Source organism: Helianthus annuus, chromosome 4 (assembly GCF_002127325.2).
Source record: "Helianthus annuus cultivar XRQ/B chromosome 4, HanXRQr2.0-SUNRISE, whole genome shotgun sequence".
In the NCBI taxonomy this organism is placed as follows: domain Eukaryota; kingdom Viridiplantae; phylum Streptophyta; class Magnoliopsida; order Asterales; family Asteraceae; genus Helianthus; species Helianthus annuus.
In genome coordinates, this window is record NC_035436.2 from 147,069,201 (window position 1) to 147,091,046 (window position 21,846).

Genomic DNA, 21,846 nt, shown 5'->3' on the forward strand with positions numbered 1-21,846 from the left:
ATGGGTTACAAATTAAACTTGTCTACGTGACTAGGCTTATATGCCAAAGTTATATTTTCAATAAATTTGGGATAATTATAATCCTGAATAAAATAAATATCATTCTTTTCCTGCCTGCAATTATATTAAAAAGAGTCTCAGAAGGTATAACCTAGCTTGAATGTCGTTAGGGACCTGGCTACGATGGTAAGACCTGCTTAAAGAGACTCAGGTCCTTGTTAAACACCTGAAAACGTGTTAACACTCCCGACAACAGTGATGCGATAAAATCACGATGGTCACCTCTATATTAGGAACTTCCAAATTCCTTAATTAGCCTATATGATCGATAGGAATCATGGCTAATAAACGTCGAACATGATGTACACATCTAAACATCCACTGGGATGTATACCTACGGGCAAAGATGCATACATGAAAACGATAGTATTATTTCATAACTTCTTGTCAAGACAATGAATTATGAAATTTTCCGATCCAGAGGAATCATTGATTATGTATTAAAAATTTCCCTTGTGACAAGGCTTCTGTGCCATCGAAAAGTCCTATGGAACAAGCCGTTGTGCTATATAAGATATCGCTATGACATTGACAGTCGTGATTTATGTCCCCTGTCTAGTAAGTATAAAGGATTTATTCCATTTAAACGCCAAAGATGGTTTATTTAAAATCTAGGCAAAACATGATCAAATAAACTAAATACTATCTATTAGCCTATATGGTTTGTTTGCACCATGGCTATTTAAATTATCAAGTTCGACAGTTCCCTATAATTAAGTAAGCTATTACTTCATGGTTAGTTGGCCTTCAAGGCTTCACCATGGCTGACTCCTCTGGGGCTCACAATCATCTAGTTAGTCAGAATGATGTACATTGACTAGCCTTTGTGGCAAATAAATTATCTTTCAAAAGATGACGGTTGTAGTCTTTGACTCTCTGTCCAAAGGTGAAGAACTATGTTCGAACCTTAAGATCTCTGATCCAATAAGATTGCAGCATATATATTAATACCTTAAGTGCCATATTTTGTATGTCCTTTGTGACAAGGCCTTCGGGCCTATGATTATTAATGTCCTTCATGACAAGCCTTCCAACTATCTAAAGATTGTCGTTATGACAAAGACAGTTGTGACATTGTGACCCCCAGTCAAAAGGTGATGGACTCGGTCCAAACCATAAACTCAATTGATGGTCCTTTTGACCTAGGCTAAATATAATTGACATACTTTCTAGTAGCATACTATAAGGAAGTTATAAACCAAACAGCCATTAAGGTTTAGTAATACCATGACTTTATAAATCATCCATTGCGATGATTCCATAATAACTTGCATCTAAGCATATGTTATTTTGGTGTTAGTACCAAAGCTCCAGAATGGAGGTTTCCGACGAAGCACACAGCAGTGCAGCGGCTAAAAACAAGGATGCAAATATAAATATAAATGTTAATGGAACCACTCTTCAGGCCTTGATTAGCGCAGCAATTAGTGAAGTTGTGGATAAGGTCCTTGAGAATAAAAAGGAACCGAGTGTCACTCACTCAAAGATCCATACGGAAACGAATACACCAGCTCGTAAGGAGAGCTCCGTCTACTCTTCAGATGAAAAGAGCGAACCTCAGGAGTTAGTACTCTATGATAAGCCCCGTTCAACTGAGGGCGGGTGCACCTACAAATATTTCGTCTCATGCAAACCCAGAGATTTCAATGGCGAAAAAGGAGCAATTGATGCTATGGAATGGCTTGAGGAAATGGAAACGGTTGTGGACGTCAGCGATTGTGCTGATAAAGACGTAGTAAAATTTGTTTCACAATCTTTTAAAGGAGAGGCTCTTGTATGGTGGAAGGCCATGATGCAGTCCACGGGGAAAATTCCCCTATACCTTATGGGATGGTCCAAGTTTGCGGACCTTATCAAAGAGAACTACTGTCCACAGCACGAAGTGGAAAAGGTGGAGACAGATTTTCTGAATCTCACTATGAAAAACCTAAATTGTCAGCAATATGTTACCGACTTCAACTCCCTATCTAGACTAGTACCCTATTTAATCACCCCGGAACCAAAACGCATTGCGCGTTTCATCGGTGGTTTGGCACCAGAAATAAAAGGGGATGTTAAGGCTTCAAGGCCAACCAACTACAGATCAGCTGTAGATCTATCCTTGTCTCTCACTCAAGATGTAGTGAGACAAAAGTCGTTCATGAATGAAACTAATGACAAAAGACCAAGGGAGGAGAATAACTCTCAGAACTCTAAGAAGAGCAAATCCAAGCTCAACAACAACCAACAGGATTCCAACAAAAAGCCTACATGCAAAACCTGCAAAAGAAGACATTGGGGGCAGTGTCGATTAAACCAAAAGATAAAGCAATGTGGCATCTGTAAAAGAACTGGCCACCAGTCCCACGAATGTAGGGACATGAAGGATGCAAACTGTTTCAGCTGTGGTGAAAAGGGACACATCAGTACTAATTGCCCTAAGGCTGCCAAGAAAGGAGCAGCTAGGTCTGGAAAGAATAAGAAAGGAACCGCCTAGACTACCGGTTGAATACCTGAGACAGTGCACATCGATAATAGCAATAGGTACGTCCTATACCATTTAGCATTGATAATGACTGCCAAGTATTTTTGCATTGATGCAAGGGATAATAAACCTTTAGCAAACCATAAGCTTAGCAAACTCTGGATTACACTCATAAGGACTTCATATATTAAATATGAGGTATAAGTTACCAATGGAATATTTAATGACCTCTCTCCCATCCTCGGAGATAATCCTTTCATAATAATCTGGAGTACTCTTCCCCAGAAAGAGTACGACAATATATACTAATTATTTTATTTTATTATTTTTCCTCATTGTTTTCTATCGTCTGCGAATGCCAAACTATGTTTGATAAGAGTACCATATGAGGATTTGCGTATCCTAGTGTGTCCCATAGATTGCTTCCATGCCTGATCAGTATGGAGGTTTAATGCATGGGATCCCCGAAGATATTCCAATGGTCATATTGTACTAAAGTCGACTAGTAGTATTCAAAGGAGATATCCAATATAAAAATGTCCTTATAAGTATCTCTACTTAGGGCATCCTTGTAATGGTAAAGGGAATATGTCATTTATCTGACACCGAAAGCGATAGATAAGCTAAAGCCCGAGAATACAGAAATCTCTGGCATCTCTATGTGTCATAATTAGCTTCCTTATAAGAATTACCATGGTTACCTTCTGAAATGCAAGAGGATGTTAGGACAAACATCCCGCTTAGGGCTGCAGTTAATGTAAGAATCTTATATCTGTTATTACCAACGAAATAGGAAGAACTAAGAGCCAAATAAATAAGTTTTGGATAAGGTTTCATAAAGCCAAAATTCAAGGTTCTAAGAACTCCGATTTTTTAGTAAATAAGAAAGACGGTTCATCTTGCTTATGCATTGATTACCGCAACCCTATTTAGGCAATAATTATGAATCCCCAATTTGCTGCCAGGATCGTCGATTTAGTCGACTAACTGTAAGGAACAACTATTCTTTGAGATTAGCCAAGCAGTGGTTGGAATAACCACATCGCCTTAAGATAAGCTTTTCGGTAATAGTTGTTATATAAGTATCAATGCTGCTCCTTTGGGAGACCGTGTGTATATAAGATGTTAAACATCTATTGTTAGACAGAAAATTTGTAAGTCCAATTATCAGGATCTAAAAGTTGCCTTGGAAACAACGAATAAGATCGAGCAAATCCATAACCATCTATAAGTTGCCAGTAATCGGCAGAGAATCAAGGATTCATGGAAATAGCAAACTTCCTAAGTTCTTGTTAAGAAATAAGGTTCAACAAAAGATATGACCCTGGAAAGGTGTGCCAATCTGTTAATTGTCAGGCTAGTAAGCTCAGAATATATGAAATCATTCGAAGTAATCGAATATACCAGGATCAAATAACTTATGAGCTAAAACCTATTTAAGGAGCTTGGTGGAGCTCGCAATGTATTACACCCTAAGGATTTAAGGATATGTTTCCCCAATGAGTCAAGGAGCATCATCACATAACGGTTGGCAGACGGACGGACAGAGTGAGCGTACCATCCAAACATTGGAAGACATGCTTCGAGCATGCGTGATTAATTTAGGTGGCAGTTGGGATAACCGCCTACCCTTGATAGAATTCTCCTATAAAAATAGCTACCATACTAGTATTAGGGCCGCGCCTTTTGAGGCCTTATACGGTAGGAAGTGTAGATCGCCCATTTGTTGGGCAGAAGTTGGAGATGTCCAGTTGTCTGGACCAGATATCGTCTTTGAGACGACAGACAAGATCGTTCAGATCCGTGATCGTTTGAGAGCTGCCAGGGATAGGCAGAAAAGTTATGCGGATCCTAAGCGCAAAGATTTTCACTTCGATGTGGGTGAAAAAGTGTTGCTTAAAGTATCACCTTGGAAAGGTGTAATGCGATTTGGAAAGAAAGGCAAGCTAAGCCCGAGATATATAGGACCTTTCGAGATAATCGAACGTGTAGTGGCAGTCGCTTACAAGTTAAACTTGCCTGAAGAGCTTAGTGCCATTCATAATGTGTTTCACATCTGTAATTTGAAGAAGTGTTTCGCTGACGATTCACTGGTTATACCGCATACAGACATACACATAGACGAAAGTCTAAAGTTTGTGGAAAAACCTTTGTCGATAGAGGATCGACAGGTAAAGAAGCTTCGAAGGAAGCACGTGCCTATTGTTAAGGTCAAGTGGGATGCCCGTAGAGGTCCCGAATACACGTGGGAAGTGGAATCCACGATGCAAGAGAAATATCCCCATTTGTTTGAATAAATCTCGGGGTCGAGATTTCTTTTAAGGGGGTGAGGATGTAACACCTCGAAAAATTTCGTCCAATAATGTCTTGACACGTGTCATAAGGTTCCGTTATGTGAAAACATACTTTAGAGGGACTAAAAGTGACAAACAGTGAAAACTATGGAACGTAAGGGTCCAAAGTGTCAACAATGGATAAATAGGCTCTATGATAACCCTACATAATGTTTATAACCTTAAACGGATGGTTCATGGATCATACGACGCGGAAATTGCACAAAAGTGAAGTATTGTAAACTATAGGGGCCAAAAGTGTCAACATGTTTAATTTATACCTCTGAGTGAACTTTTGGCAGACCCGAAGCTTTGTATAGCTAAAATATACTCACTAGAATATGTGGTAAAAATTTCATGAAGTTTCGTCAACGTATGAGAAAGTTATGGCCAAAACCGTACTTAAGGGACTAAAAGCGTCAACGTCGAATTTCAGGGCTTTTCGGTTGAGCGCAAAGTTATCCGAGGGCATTACCATGTTGGTAAAAGTCCTAAGGTTCTTAGAAACCAAGTTTGGGGGTTTACGGGCCGAGAAAAGTAGCCGAAACATCGCATACAAGCTCAGGGACCATTTCTGCCAAAGTTTAAAAGTTTTTGGCTGATCAGGAAGGTCAGGCGACCCGCCTGGGAAAGCCCAAGCGGGCCGCGTGGGTTGCCCAGCGACAGGAACTTCGAAAATGGTTAGTTTGGGTCCGATTTTGGGTGGTAAACAGCTCAATTGCACCTCCAATTACTCCAATCAAAGGCCTTGCATGGCTACTACAACAGTAAACCTAAAGAATTCAGCTTTAAATTCAAATTGATCTCATTTTTGATCATTTACAATTGAAGAACAAGTGCTCTCAACATTCAAGAACTTCAAGGCAGCTTTCTGGAGGAAATCTGATCATCAAGGCCGACTTCTAGTGTTCACTAAACCTCTATAGGACTCTTGTAAGCTTTCAATTCGTTCTATAATCCGTTTTTGCTTTGATTATTAGTAAAAGTCAAACTGGGTGTTCATAACCTTTGACTTTCCGATTAAACGGATTTCTTTCAGTCATTTCTCGAATTGAAACTTGTTATAGATTGGTATTTATGTGGGAAACAAACCCTCTAAAGGGTACTACCTGATTCCCACTACATGCATGATAAATGTCGAGTCAAACCTATTTCTAAAAAGTCAACAGAAGCGATTTTTGTGAAAAATGACATGATTAATGATATAGATGACATGCAACCTGATTGATCATCATAAATAACTTGTAATACATATAAGAATGTGTTTTAATCATCATCAACTCGACAATCTATAGTATAGCCACGAATCGGAACCGAAAGTCTTGTAAAACGATTATTCCGTAAACTATCGATTCGGATTCGTACATGCATGTTCGAGATCTGTATTGGAAAGTATTTTTGACTATTTTTATTTTAGTTAAACTTTCTGGAATTTTCTTTGATTGAGTCTATGCTTAGTCTATTCGAATGCATGTTTCCGATTTGTGCATAAAGTTGACTATTTTGCCCTTTTTGATTTAAAACGGGATTTTTGGAAAAGTGAAAGTATAGAAATCTTTATTTCTAATATATGAACTTGCACCGAAAGTTTCGGATCAGTTGGTGGTCCAGATTTTGAGTTATGGCCATTAGCGTAAAACTATATTATAAATTTACATAAACGGTCCTTTTCGCGTAGAACCCGTTTCTGGCCACGTTTTGGTATAAAACTTTTTACCAACTAATGTATTATAATATTCTGGGAATTTTGATGATTTTCAATTAATTTTTGGCTGAACGGATCCTAGGTCGCCTAGTCAATTCGGCTTATGTCGGTTTTGACCGTTTTAGCCATAAAATGAGTTTTACACATCCTTTTGACCCGAAACCTTTTTCTACTGATTTTATATGATGAATAAATTATTTTAAGTATTCTGGAAATATAAAAATCTCAGATTTAATTTGAAAACCCGAAAACGCCCTTAAATCGCATATTTAGCGTTTTAAGCGCATAGTAAGCGTTATACTTGTTTTAAACATATAAGACCTATACCTACTGATGTGTTTAGCATATTTTCATATAAAAACAGTAAGTATAAGTATATGAACTCAGACTTCCAGTTTTGGCACTTTTAGCCCTTGTGAAATTACTAAAATACCCCTACGGTGCATAGTTTGATTCTAAATGATAAATTTGATATATGGGTCATACCCTACTGATATAATATGTTATATTAAGTATATTTACTGTATGAACCAGACCCGAAACTCAGAGTTCTAATTTTACTCTTTTATTATCTTTTAAATGACCAAAATGCCCTTCTAAGGCATAAATTGAGTTTAAAATTATTCCGGGCAATATAGAACATAACTTACTGATATTATATCATATTTAAAGCTTATTATATCAGGGAACTTGCATTTGAATCATTTGTCTACCCGTATCGCCCTTTTCGCGTTCGGTTCGGTTTACGTAACTAGTTTGTGTAAATTGACCGAAACGGGTCAAACGTTATCATTTTTGTCTCAAAATCCAGAATGTATTTTGTATACCCATATTATACAAGTATTCAAACTTGTCGGGTCTAAATCACGTTCTATCCGGTCTTCGCTTAATCGTGCGCTTGAACCGTATATTTCCTTAAAACTAACCGGTCTAAGCTTATGCTTAATTAAAGACCCGTTAGTATTCTAATTGGTTATTTATACCATCGTTCCAGACTAGAGCCTTCCGGTAAATTGTACCTACGCTTACTTAAGTGAATACGGCTGAGTTATTATAATTCTTGCTATTTAAGACAGGAGCTAGCTCGGGTAAATACTCTTAACTTATTTTCCCTATTACGGGCTTGGGATACGGTAATATAAATACCGCATGGTCAGGTATGGGATTCGAAGACCAATGTGTCGGGAAATTCAAATAACCTGTTTTAATTCGTATTGCTTGACTGAAACATTGGGGGTTAATGCGACCGTGTCCTGGATATCCTTGACTCATTAATTGCAAATGGCCACGACCTAAGCACGGGGTGTAGGCATACACCTGACAGATGCTTTATGCTTATTATTTGATTATACCCAATATGGGATTCCCAATAAGGGAATAGTGGTGTGTCGGTTAATCTTGAACCGGCATAGGACCGGGCCCCGTATGTAGAGCAAGTTATGTAAAACTGATAACATGAGATATAGTTTGTCCCAAGTATAAAAGATTAATATTGCCTTGTGCATTTTAATCAAGTGTCAAAATAGTTTTGTGCCTTGTGCGCCTAAACCAATTTTCATAAACTCTTTTCAAATGAGTCAGTTGAGTGTATTTACCAGTGAAAACTGACGTATTTTCCAAAGTCTAAGTGACAGGTACAAGTACGTAATAGGCTGGAAGCTGCTCAGGGCGTTAGTAAGGAATCTTGCAAGTTCTAGGCGTCTAAAGTCTGTTGAACATTTATCTTATTTTATTTGATCCGCCTGTGGATCCGTTTCAACTACTTGTGATATTAAATAGTACGTTTATATAAAGTTGAAATGAATCTATTTCTGCTTCCGCTGTGCATTTATATATTGTGTTGTTTGACTATGATGTTATCAACTACGTCACGTTACCCCCACCGGGCCCACCGGTGACACGTGGAAATTCGGGGTGTGACAGGTTGGTATCAGAGCCAACATTGAGTGAATTAAACACTAGCTTTTGTGTTTAATCTCAATGACACAATTGCACATTCCTATATCTTCTGAGTCTAGACTTAACATAGGAATATCTCATGGAGATTACATGAAGATTTGATTTATAAATGAACCATTGGTTACATGAACTTCATTTTTCATACATCACTCAACACCACACTTCTCTTTCTCTCCTCTTTGTTCACGGCCACAACCAACAACCACAACCTCACCATCATTCAATCCTCTTACATACATTCCAAGCATACTTAAGGGTGTTAGAAGGTTGATGTAGGTTAAAATACACACATTTGTCCCATGTAAATTGTATAGTTATTGTATAGTTATTTTTTCTTTTAGTTAATTTTAGTATTATATTATATTCTTTTGTGTTTTGGCTAGGTCCTGGTGCAAATGAAATGAAAACGAGTAATATGGAAATGACCAGCCAGTTGGGCAAAGTAGGATGCCAGGGACCGAATGAAAATTGCAGCTATTTTCTGTGATCGGGCCGAGCCCACTGTATCTATATTATAAAAGCTGTTGCAAATTACAATTATTCAAGTGGGCCACCAAGAATAACGGCCAATGTCTACGTGAATTGAATGGGCTTGTGAATCAATTTTGTATATAACCCAAAGGATTTCTATTGGACCATACATCAAGAAAGGAGGCAGCCCTATTTTTCTTCTTTAGATATATCCGACAGAAAAGAAATTAAAGGAGGGGTGCACTTTAATTGGCTGAAGGGGGCGGCGATCCTCAGTGGATGAAAAAAAGGCGGCACATTAATTTGAGACATATATTATTTATAGAGGATCAGCCGCATACGGAAAGCACATTGGACGGCTACAAGAATTATTTATAGTGGGCTGCAAGCCCACAAGGTTTTGGAGAGGATTATTTATTTGGAGAGGAGGACGGCTGAAAAGGGAGCCGCATATCACACACGACTGGGAGACGAATTTAGAGTTTCTGACGATCGTAGGGGCTGTTCAGAGGTTTTGAAGGCTCGGGGAAGCTTGGAATCATCGTGGGCGGCTAGGGAACACTCGAGTTTGAAGATTTTCGGGTTTTATCTTCTCGTTTATTCTTCTTGTTCGGTTGATCTTTGTTTATTCATGATGAATTCCGATTTATTACTGATTGTTATGTTGATTTTAGACATGATTATTGGCTAAACTTCTCGTACTACCTAGGTTATGACTATAGCTTAATAAAGTTCGGTTCTTTATTCGATTTTTGTCGTGGTTGTGGATCTTTCTTGTACTGTAAAAGCTTTGGATTTCTAACTTGGTGCGTATGTGTGCTTGTGATTATTTTATTATTGTTTGTTGCTTCGTTCGATTCTTGGTGACGGTCTTTATCACGGAATAGGGTCGGGCTAGGATTCTTGATTTAGGTGAAGGTCTTTATCACATAATAAATCAATAATCCTTTAGGGTGAAAATTGCATAAGTAACCTTAGAAGTAATATTTGGTAATTCTATAAAATCAAGTGTGCTGCTAAACTCGTCGCGGAAAGGCTCGAGGGTATTAATAGGTCTAGGTTTGGTTATAAGTCCTTAACATTCCATAGTCTATTAAGCTAAGATTAGAACCCGTAGTCGCTTTAGACGTTCGCGCGGCAAAGTAGAGCGTCTTATATAGGCACTTTCAAGAAACTAGAGGACGGAAAATAAATCTAGAAAACCGGTAAACGTAACAGCCTAGGTAGTGCCACAAGAATCGCCTTGAGAGTGTTTGAGGGGCTTAGTGGTGTCTTAATAGGTTTAGCATCTTAAGATCCCGGTTCCACACCACAAAATCATTGAATAGAGATTCATTTTGAGTTTAGCTTGCGTCTAGCCTAGGTAGTCTTCATCACCACTGGTCAAAACCTTCGTTTGAGTTCGTGTCTAGTCTTCTAGTATTATTTTAATATTTTATTTAGGACTTTTAGAAACCCCCCCCCCACCCCCAATCAAATACACAATTAGTTAAGTCGTGTCAGTCTAGGTCTAGATAGAGTCATTAGCGTAATCAGTAGAGTCTCTTGGGTTCGATACTCGGACTTCCTTAGGCTATACTGCATCGATCGGTACACTTGTAGGTCGTGTGGTTTAGGGTTTAGAGAGTCTTAGTTTTATAAATTTAAAGCTTAGAGAGTCTAGAATTAGGGTAATTTTAGTTGTTTTAATTAACCCACTTTCAGCACATCAAGTTGCATAAAGAAGCTAGGAGCCTTCGGAAGTGCAAAGACCTTCTCTATTTGCTTTTAACCACTTGATTTCCCCTCTTGATCATCCCTAGCCTTGTGCTAGTGGTAAGAACCTTGATCTATCTAGTTTACTTCCATTTTTAGTGGTTAATAATGAATCATGATCAAAAACATCAAGAACACCAAAGAATCATATGAAGTGAACATGAACATAAGCTTGTTTAGTAAAGATATCTTGATGAATATAAGTTGTTATGCTTGTTGATCTTTGATTGTTTGTAGAAGTGATATTAGTTATCATAAGGTCTTGCTAAATCAGTAAATCATGATTAAAAACATAGTTTAGCAAGATGTGAAAGTAGAAATTGTTGTAGGATGATGGATCATCCACACTTAAAGCATGAACTTGAAGGAAATAATGTTTTCTTGAAAACCCATGATTAAAGTAAGTTGTTGATCATATGGATCTAAATATTTATAAATGGTATTTCAAATAAACCAAGTTAAAAACATAAGTTTCATATAATCTTGGTTCTTACATAAACAAGACTTGTTTTTAGTGATTAACCAAGTGTAGAAACACTTGTGTAACAATAAAATTTCATAAAGAAACATTTTTATAAAACATGATTACAAGTTGTAAACATCTAAATCATTCAAGAATGATGATTTTATATAAACAACCACACTTTAAAGGGTAACTAAACTTACTAAAAACACTACCAAGTTACTACAAATTTTTACAAATATTCAAGTTCATGAAGTAGTGAAACATGCATGATTTTGACAAGATTGGTAAGTAAAGGTTGTTTGTTGATAATTGTAAATTGATTTTGATGATTTTTACAAAAGTAAATGATATGCTTGAAAGCATGAAAACCTCCATTTTTAGGGGAAACGATGGCAAAATTTTCTAAAAATAATAACACTTAGAAAAATATTTTAAACAAATATTTACAAGTGTATTTTAACCATGAGTTTTCCATATAAATTTTGCCATAATTTTTGTTACAAAAATATAAGTGTTGGCGGTTGGTTTTTATAAATAAAAGTGGCTAAATATATATTTAGAATATACATATACAATGAAGACATACATGTGTGATTATTTGTATACTTTGTGTAATAATTATATTATTTTAGGACTTGAAATAATATAACTCACAAAAATACCAAGTATTACAATCCAAAATATTACCAAAATTCTGAGGGATAATATACACACTTCACCCAAAATTTGGTAAAACCGAACAAGGAATATAACTCACAAAATATTCCGGAAATATTATTCATGTGTATATTTTGGTAAATAATATTTTAAACATCAAGGGAATGAAAATGGAATTTCATAATCACTACGAAATATATCATATTTTTGACAAGAAGGAAATGTATTATTTTGAGCAAGTAAAAATATATATTTTTCTTGGAAATATTAGAAGATATATTATTTTTGGAAGAAATATATATTTTATCAAACAAAAACGGAATATATTATTTTGGAGAAAAACAAGTATATATATGTATATATATTTTCCAAGTTGAACTTGAAAATATATTATTTTTGGAACTTATATGAAAATACAAATATTTTTGCCCAAAGGAAAATTATAAATAATATTTCTTAAAGTATATATTTTGGAAATATATATTGGTGGACTTTTATTAAAGATAATATTCCGGAACAATTAATATGAAATTAAGTATAAAGATTACTTAATGAATACAATAAAAATACGTATCCTCATACGTATAAACACACACCGAAATACGACCCTAAAACATGGCAAAAATACACATGTATAAGATACCCCATCCTTGGGAAGGAAATACAAGTATAAATACTTGGAAAGTATCAAGTTACAATCATATGGTTTAACAATTATTCCAAAAAATATTTATTATTTTGACAATAATTATATAACTTAGAATAATGATGAAGACATTTGGAAACGTAACTCAAAGGCACTAACTAATACTAAGTCAAGGCACGACCTGCTCGTCTAATAAGACCATAGTACATTGTAGGTAGTCGTATACGCCAGAGTAAACTTTGAGTTACATGCGGATTCGAAAAACGCAAAACTGTGAGTTTCATGTCCCCCTTTTCTTTTAACTGTTTTCAGTTTTATAACTTTGGGGGTGAAATACATGTTACAACTGTTTACAAACGTTTTATACATGGTATGGTTAGCTAAGGAAGGGTACTACTTGATCATGTGAGTGGTGGGTACAACACTTAAGGCCATTAATCCTCGTTGTAGAACTGAGGGACATGAGTGATAGATCTATTCGGGTGTAGCGAGCCCCACCCATGCGCCCGCCGAATGAGCCATGTGGTGACTATGTCTTATTGACAAATCTGCTAGGTTTGAGTTTTCCTACATCACATCACAAATATTAATGTATTAGCTACACATTACTTGATCTCTTTCCTTGTTGCTTTCATACCAGGATTTCAAGTACATACGAACATACTTACAAATGCTTTAAAGGTTTATTCACAAACACGCACATGAAATCGCTCAACTTTTGTTGATGTTTTCAAATTACATGTATTTTCAGGAAATTAAGTATGGATCTGGCAGGCGTTGGAGTTTCAAGTCATGTTGAGAATAAAAGATGTCATCCGTGTCTTAGGGTTTGGTTAGTGTGTCGTATCCTGGACGGGACGCATCTTTCAAAACCTGGTTTTAACTAAAGTCTTTTGATGAGTCCTTATGGAACTTTAAGCTTTGGTTGCTATGTGAACTAAATTTGAAGTCTTGGTCTGATGTTAAACAATGATGGTTGTATTATTTTGAAAGTTATCAATGGGTGAACATCTTGATTTACCATATAGTTGTTTGTTATGGTTGAATGCAATGATATTAAGCAAGTCACCCCAAATCACACTTCTGCAAAAGTCAGGGTGTGACAGTTTGGTATCAGAGCTTCGATTGTAGCGAACTAGGATTCCTTCTCGAGTCTAGAATACAATCATTAGGGCTCTCACGAAAATATTTTTACGACATGTTTTCATTGCATACACGAAACGCCCAGATCCAGGGAAATAAACAAATTTTATAAAGGAAAGACACAAAACACATTTCAAGGTTTATGTTGGTGATTCAGTCTGAGAAAATGGGTAGTTCAGTCTGAGAGACTGGTTGGTTTAGTCTGGGAGACTAGGTGGTTTAGTCTGGGAGACTGGTTGGTTTAGTCTGGGAGACTGGGTGGTTTAGTCTGGGAGACTAGGAAGGATAGAAAGTTTCATGAAGAATAATGTGAATACATGATTACATGATGAATTGTCTTTGCTTGCAATACACTAAGTGTTAGTGATTACTATGGATATACATGTTATGACTATTATGTACCGGCACACATGTCACCTTCTTCAGAGAGCGAGTTGTCAGATGTTGACAACCCTATGGCCACCGCCACAGATAATGAGACTGCACCTGCGCTAGAGATATTTACGTTAGACACTGAGAGTGACCCTGACATGCTGACCAAGGATGAGGACAACTTCCAACCATTCGCGCTACCAGATCTTGGTGATGGTTTACCCTTGCTGATGCTTCCCTGACGAGGGTCCTTTTTTCACTCTCGTTTCGGTCCATGACCACCCCATCACTGGCCATTCCGATGGTGAGCCTATCAATCCTCAACGCCATACCTCTCGTGGTCATTCCTCCCGAGGATCCGCCTTTTTAACGATTTGTTTGATGATGACGTTGATTTGTTGGTTGATGATCCTCCTGTTGACGCCCAGGGTGATGGAGAGATAGCTGATGATGTCATTGCTATTCTATCTCCTGAGATTCCTTCCTTTGAAGTATCCTCTGCTTCCATTTTACACTCAATTTCAGACTCCTTTGAGTCTGTGACATCTGCAGCCTTACAGACAGCTGGATTGCAGCTTTCTACTACAGATTCAGATGACGACACCGCTATGACTGCTGCACTATCACCTGCTCGAGATCCCACACCTTCACACGACCCAGTGCCTGCTCCTAAGACAGCTCCAGTTCCTTTTGGGTCAGCCTGATGTCGCACCTATTGATCTTGAGCCGATTTCTGATCCTGACTATGTTCCGTTTGAACTACCAGATATTACACTCCTTATTCCCGACCCGGTACCTATACCCGTTGATCTTCCTTTTCTTGAGACATTTGTTCCTGCACCTGTACCCGCTGACGTTGCTCCTTTCCTCCTGTGGAGTCCGACATCCATCGCACCGGTTTGCCTATTGTTTTCTTTCAAGACATACCCGCACCCCGTCCAGGGGAAGGTACCTTTGGTCAGCACCCGCGTGACGGTCCTTTGGTATCAGCAGCTTTTCCACAGATCCTTCAGGCTGCACTGTTCATTTCTTCACTGCTGGACGAGTCGTTCCGATGGTTCCTACCATACACTATGCTGATTTCAGACCCCTACCATCCCTCACATTTTGGAAGCTACACACGGGATGAGTTGCTCCTGTCACAACAGCTACAGTTTGAGGATTTTGAGTCGCAGAGTTTATGAACTTGAACTAGCACCATATCCTCCACCCTGTCTATACTAGTATACTATGATCCTCCACATTCATCACTGTCCCCTTTTGCACTCTCACCTGCTGCTATTACACCTTTCTTAGGTTTTGATGCTTGTTTCTTTACTATCAAGCAGCAGATCAGTTAATTACTTCGACGTGTATACAAGCTCGAGGAGGAGCTTGCACATGTTAGCAGTTTGCTTTTCTTCACTCCCCCCACCTCAGACACCAGTATAGTTGCCTTTTGGTTTTATGCAGATTGCATTGCTTTTGGGTAAAGACACTACTAATGAGCCGAGATTGTAGAGACTTTTGAAGACCACTTTTGACCACGTGATTTTGGTATACTGATAGACTTATTGGACAAGGGTAGGGTGACCTGTGTCCCTTATGATGTGATACACTTTGTAGACAATGTGATTGTGGTCGATAAATAATGAAAGCTCAGTCGCCATGTCCTCACTTAGTACGTTGTTGGTCTGCATGTTTGTGCTATAATTGTGATGCTACGTGCTTGCTTGTTATGTTTTCATTAAATATGTTCCTATCTACGAGTTTGTGCTATAATTGTGATGTTATATGATTGCTTGTTATAACGACTGCATATATATACATGTAAATACACCTCCTAGGTCTTATTCGTTAAGTAGGTGCTTATGTGCACGTGTCTTTAATAAGACCTGACCTAACCAATCTTCTTCTTAGAAGATGTCGATTCAAAGGAACACCGATACCAACAACCCTCTACCGACGACGGAGGCGGAATTACAAGAACGCATCTCACAGGCCATCGCACAGCACGAGGCCCTTCGCTCCGAACGCAGCGAATGTACCTCAGGAAATAACCCACCTAACGGTAATGTTTAGTCACTTAAGACGCATTACAAAACATTTGGACATTTCCAGGGTGCTTTGCTAATGCCTTATGTGAATGATGTTGCGTATGTCGCAGGCTGCACCTACAAGCAGTTCTTAAGCTGCAAGCCCCGAGATTTCGACGGCACTTGGGTGCCGTAGCCTTTGTGCGTTGGGTTGAGAAGACGGATTCTGTTTTGAGTTTGAGCAAATGTACTACAGAGCAACAAGTCATGTACATATCTGGATTGTTTCTAGATGGGGCTCTGTCATGGTGGAACCTTCAGGTTCGGACGTTGGGTAAGACTGCTGCGTATGATTTAACGTGGGACGAACTGAAAGAACTGATGCGTAAGAGATATTGCTCGAGGGAAGAAGTCCAGAAGTCGGAGACTGAACTATGGAACTTGAAAATGGAAGGTTCAAAGATAGCTGAGTATGTGCAGAGATTTCACGATTTATCACAAGTTGCTTCGCGTCTGGTGGAACCAGAGTTTAGGAGGATCGAACGCTTCATCGGGGGATTGGCACCTCAGATTCTAAGCCTGGTGACAACATCTAAACCTCCAACAATCACCGATGTTATCGACTTAAGCATGGCGCTCACTGAAGAAGCGGTTAGACTAGGAAAATTTTCCACTTCGGAAGAGAAAAAGGAGACTCATGTAGAGTCATCTGGAGATAACAAGAGAAAGTTCGCAAACTTCAAGAAGGGTACTCCAGTGAATAGCAAGAACAGGGCCAAAAAGGGAAAAGAGTACATGGGTATCCTACCTAAGTGCGACAATTGTCGACGTTATCATATCGGGCGATGCAGATATGGAAAATGTGAAAACTGTCGCAAAGTGGGGCATGTCAAGGAGACTTGTAGGCAAGGTACTGAACGTGGAAATGGAGGCCAAGATGGTAGCGGGAATCACGAAGGAAACAACGACAACAACGACTACCAAGGCAGGAAGAGTAGCGAGCAAAAACGTGCTAAAGGTTGTTTTAACCGTGGAAGCAAGAAGCATTTCAGAAATTACTGCCCTAAAAACTTTCAGGCACGTGGATGGAAGCTCAACACCGAAGCTAGGGAAACACGCCAGGATCCAAGCGTGGACATCGGTACGTCCCATATTGGTCAACGTTATGCACCTGTGTTGCTTGATACTATTGCCGACTTTAACTTCGCATCTCTAGAGTTTAAGAGTATCCTTGGTTTAGTAGCAAGTAAGTTAGGTATCCCATATTCGATAGAGCTAGCTAATGAGGAGCTAGTGGAAGCTAGTGAAATGATTTGAGGTTGTGTGATAGAGCTTGGAGAGCGTGTGTTTACGCTTGATCTTCTGTCAGTTAAGCTGGAAAGCTTCGACATCGTAGTTGGAATGGAATAGTTGTCGAGTAACCGAGCTGAGATCGTGTGTTAAGAAAAGATGTTCCACAACCCGATGGCGAGTGAAGAGACGATCGTGATTCATAAGGAGAAGCAGGATACGCCTCTGCGAATTATTAGTTGCTTGAGGGCACGTAAGTTTTTGCGTAAAGGGTGTATTGCCTTCTCAGTTCATGTCGTGGGTAAAGAAGCCGAAGAACCTAAGCTCGAAGATATCCCTGTGATAAGGGAATATCCTGAAGTCTTCCCCCGAAGACTTGTCAGGATTACCTCCTCAACGACATGTCGAATTTCGCATCGATTTGGTTCCAGGCGCCGCGTCTGTAGCCAAGGCACCCTACCGACTTGCACTTCCCGAGATACAAGATTTGTCAACGCAGCTTCAGAAGTTGCCAGATAGGAGATTTATAAGGCAAGATTTTTGCCCTAGGGAGTTTCAGTACTGTTCGTCAAGAAGAAGGACGGTGACTTTCAAATGAGCATCAACTACCAGGAGCCGAACGAGCTAACCAACAAGATTCGATAACTCTTACTGAGGATTAACGAATTATTTATTTAACTAACTATGAGGATCCAACTACTATTCTAAGACTGATCGTTGATCGAGTATCATTAGTTGTGAATTCAGGATAAAAGCATACCAAAGTACAGGGAGTCAGCACTTTGTTTTTAAGCATACGCTAATATTGTGTTTCCTACAGGATGCACAAAACAGCTGTACACAGAGTGCAAAACTTTGAGAACCTAGAAAACATGTACTTAGGACCTTTGGGAACTTAGGTCAAAACTCGTAAAGGTTGTCACTTAGGAACCACACCTGTTAACTCAAGCAAACCCCATTATTCTGACGTATATGCAATTTCAGTTAACCAAATAGGTAAAGCACTCAAATTTCTTATATTGAAATTTCCACTTTTACTCCTACCAAGTAGAGTTTTGCATTTCTACTTCTCCTAATGATAGTTGCACCATGTCAATTTTCTTCACTAGAGCAAACACTCCTTTGCCTCGATACTTGATTATTCCTTCATTATAGCGAATACTCATTGTTTCATTCCTTGGAATTCATATGTCACGCATGCACCATTTGTTACGCATGTGGTTTCGTTTCAGAAAAAGCATTTCGTCAAAGTTCAAATATTAGTTGCTAAAGCTAATTATTGATTTGTGATTCGAATGACCTACATTATTGTAATTGTTGGCTCCTTTGTTATCAAGTCAACACACTTTCTTGAAATTTCTTTTCAGTTACATACATGGTTTATCTTTGTAACCATGCCGAATTCTCTTGTTGATACATACGTTTATTGTCGGGTTACGCTGAAACCAAGTTCAATTGCTTGAACTTGTCCATTTCGCATGTTCAGTTCGAAACACCATATGATGTATTGAGAGCATCATATTCAAATATATTTTTGCAAATGTTCCTTTTGTTTCGAGTCGTAGTAGACTTGTTTGGTCTACGACTCCACTAAATCGTTTGTTGGTTTCAACACCTTGTGGTGATGCTTTCACAAAATTGAAGCTTGCGCTAATTACCTCATACACGGATTTAATTGTTAATTTATTGACTTGATCTAAATCCGTTTTGTTTATCACGATTAAAGCGGTCTCACCACAGTTGTGTGTTAAGACAATGGTACATAGATTCATTTCATATCACGGTGTACCTCTTAACGATTCTTCCATTGTCAATCGAATGCCTTGCGGTACTTATTAGTTTTTCATCTTCAATCGGAAACAGTGGCTCTTTGATGTTCTATATTCAATTGAAAGGTCCTACAATGTCGGTTGAATCAAATCCTCAGGATTGTTTCATTTCACTTTCATTTGATCTCAAGCACGGTGAACTTGTTCGATCACCGCTATTATTGAAATGTGTTAATTACGACACCTTGTGGTGTTATTACAAATTTGTAGCTTGTGCTAATCATGGTAAACCGTTTCACACAAAACTACATAAACTTTTGTTTGACTTGTCATTTAAACATTCCTAATGCAACTACGAATTAATACAATGATACACCAGATTCGCTTGTATTTCATTCGGTGTATTTTCTCAATTCAAGAATGTCAACACACTAATCCTTACCATTTCTTTATTCGAAAGTTGACAGATCATTTTCATGTTACTATCATATTCGAGTTATTGATTTTAAGTTCATTTAGCGGATGCTATGGTTTTTGAAAACTCATTTGCATGACCGATTGTTTGAAAATCCAATGGTCAAAACTCCTTTGTTGCACCACTGTTAACTAAGTTACACTAGATTATACATCTATACATCTCGTGTCCTTTGACATCAAATGCTAGAACACATACCTTTTAACCATTGGGTTCTTGTTGTTGTAATGTATCCTTGGATTCACCTGATGTGAATAAGATTTGATTCGGTTTTGTGGTTATCTACCTCAGTATTATTCATATACATACACGCATAATGTAACCTTAAGAAGTTAAGGTAGTATAAATTTCGAGAACGAAATTTTCTTAACAGGGGGAGAATGTGACAACTGCCAAATTTGCATGCATCCGTACAATTAATTAGACAATAATTAATGATTAATGACTGTGCTGATTTACAGTTTATGACTTGAATTGCTTTCTGATTACTGCCATATACATACATGTGCATCACATATTGCTTAATGTTATATCGCGAGGTGACGCCGACCCGCGCGTTGCGGCGGGATATTGATTATGAATGTCGGTCACTATACGAAACGCAAAAATATGGCGAGATCTAACCGATTATGTGATAAAAGATATTATTGAAACAGACTTCAAAATTTGTACAACTGAAACAAAATCCAAATTTTCTCAACTGGAATACCATCTATATGAGTGTTCACAATTCATACAACTGAAACACACACAGCCATCACTAATCACATAAACTTACACAAACCCAACAAAGCCTATCTTACTTCTTCACTATTCTAAAAAAACACACAATAATCACATATTATATACATACATGTTCTTTTAATCAAACGGTATTTGATTGGACATGAAGGTTGAAGTATAACAATCAGAGGTGCGGAAAACTGATTCGAACATTTCACGAATAAAGTCATCGATAATCAAAGGGGTATTTGATTATCACCGATCGAAATTGAAGAAACATACAAACAAACAAATCAATTTTGACTTTGAAAAAGTCAAAGTAGTTTTGATATCTTCTATGTTGAGAAACGAATGAACTCAACAAATGGTTTTCCAAAATTTTATTTAATTTAATCCTTTTCTTCACCAATAAGTTTGATTGATTTTTTTTAAATACTAAACAGCACTTACGTGATTGAAACCGAGATCATGGTTTCCTGGCTTGGTTGCAAATAAATGGATGGAAAATTTTAATACCAAAATGGATTTAAATAACAATGATTAAATATATTGAAAACCAATCCATCCATTATATAAGCATCAAAAGATCATCCCTAGCAATTACCTATATATTAAAAATACAAATGAATGAATAGTAACATCTTATTAACTCAAAATTCTACATAATTTCGTAGTAATTGTAAGTTTTCAATAGGAATTCCATATATTAAACATAAAAGGATACGAATCAGGCATGTGAATCAATAAACACACGGCAAGATCTAACCAATTATCTGATACAAAATCATTACAAACAACAAATGTTTTTGAATACCAATTAAACTTATATTCTTACAAAAATCAAACACATAAGACATTTGTAATTAGAGATGTAAATAACAGTCATGCAAATAACAAATCATTCAATGGTATAGTAAAATAATATGAATGTAAAGTTCTGGGTTATATTATTGACATGTAAGAATGCAAGTTCAAGAATATATGAAAATCATAGAAGAAAAAAAATCGTAGAATAACCATATGATTGAAAGAAGTTGAAATTTTATTTTTGATGGCAATGTAACTGGTGGGGTGATTTGTATTCAAGAATGGAAAATGTGGGGTTAAGATTGGGATTTGGAAATATGAAAGAAATTGGCGAATCGGCGGAAGCGATTCGTAGAAACGGTTTATGCGGCATTTAATATTTAATTGATTTAGCCCTTGCATTTAATTATATTATATTATATTATAAAATACTAAAAAAATAACTTAAAGACACAATAGTTTGAATCACACCCTTTTAAAATACTTTTATATATATCACACCTTTACAAAGAGTCACAATCCTTCAATGATATGCAAAAAGTCACAACCATTCAAAACATTTTGTAATTGAATATTAGTTGCGTGAAGGGGTGGGAGTCAACTGTTGGTGACCGCAGTTGATGATTTTTGTAGTCATATATGTATATATAAATGTATATTATATATATATATATAATGAAAGGGTGACTAAAATGAACTAAAGGGTGTGACTTTTAAACAAATTGGACAGAACCCA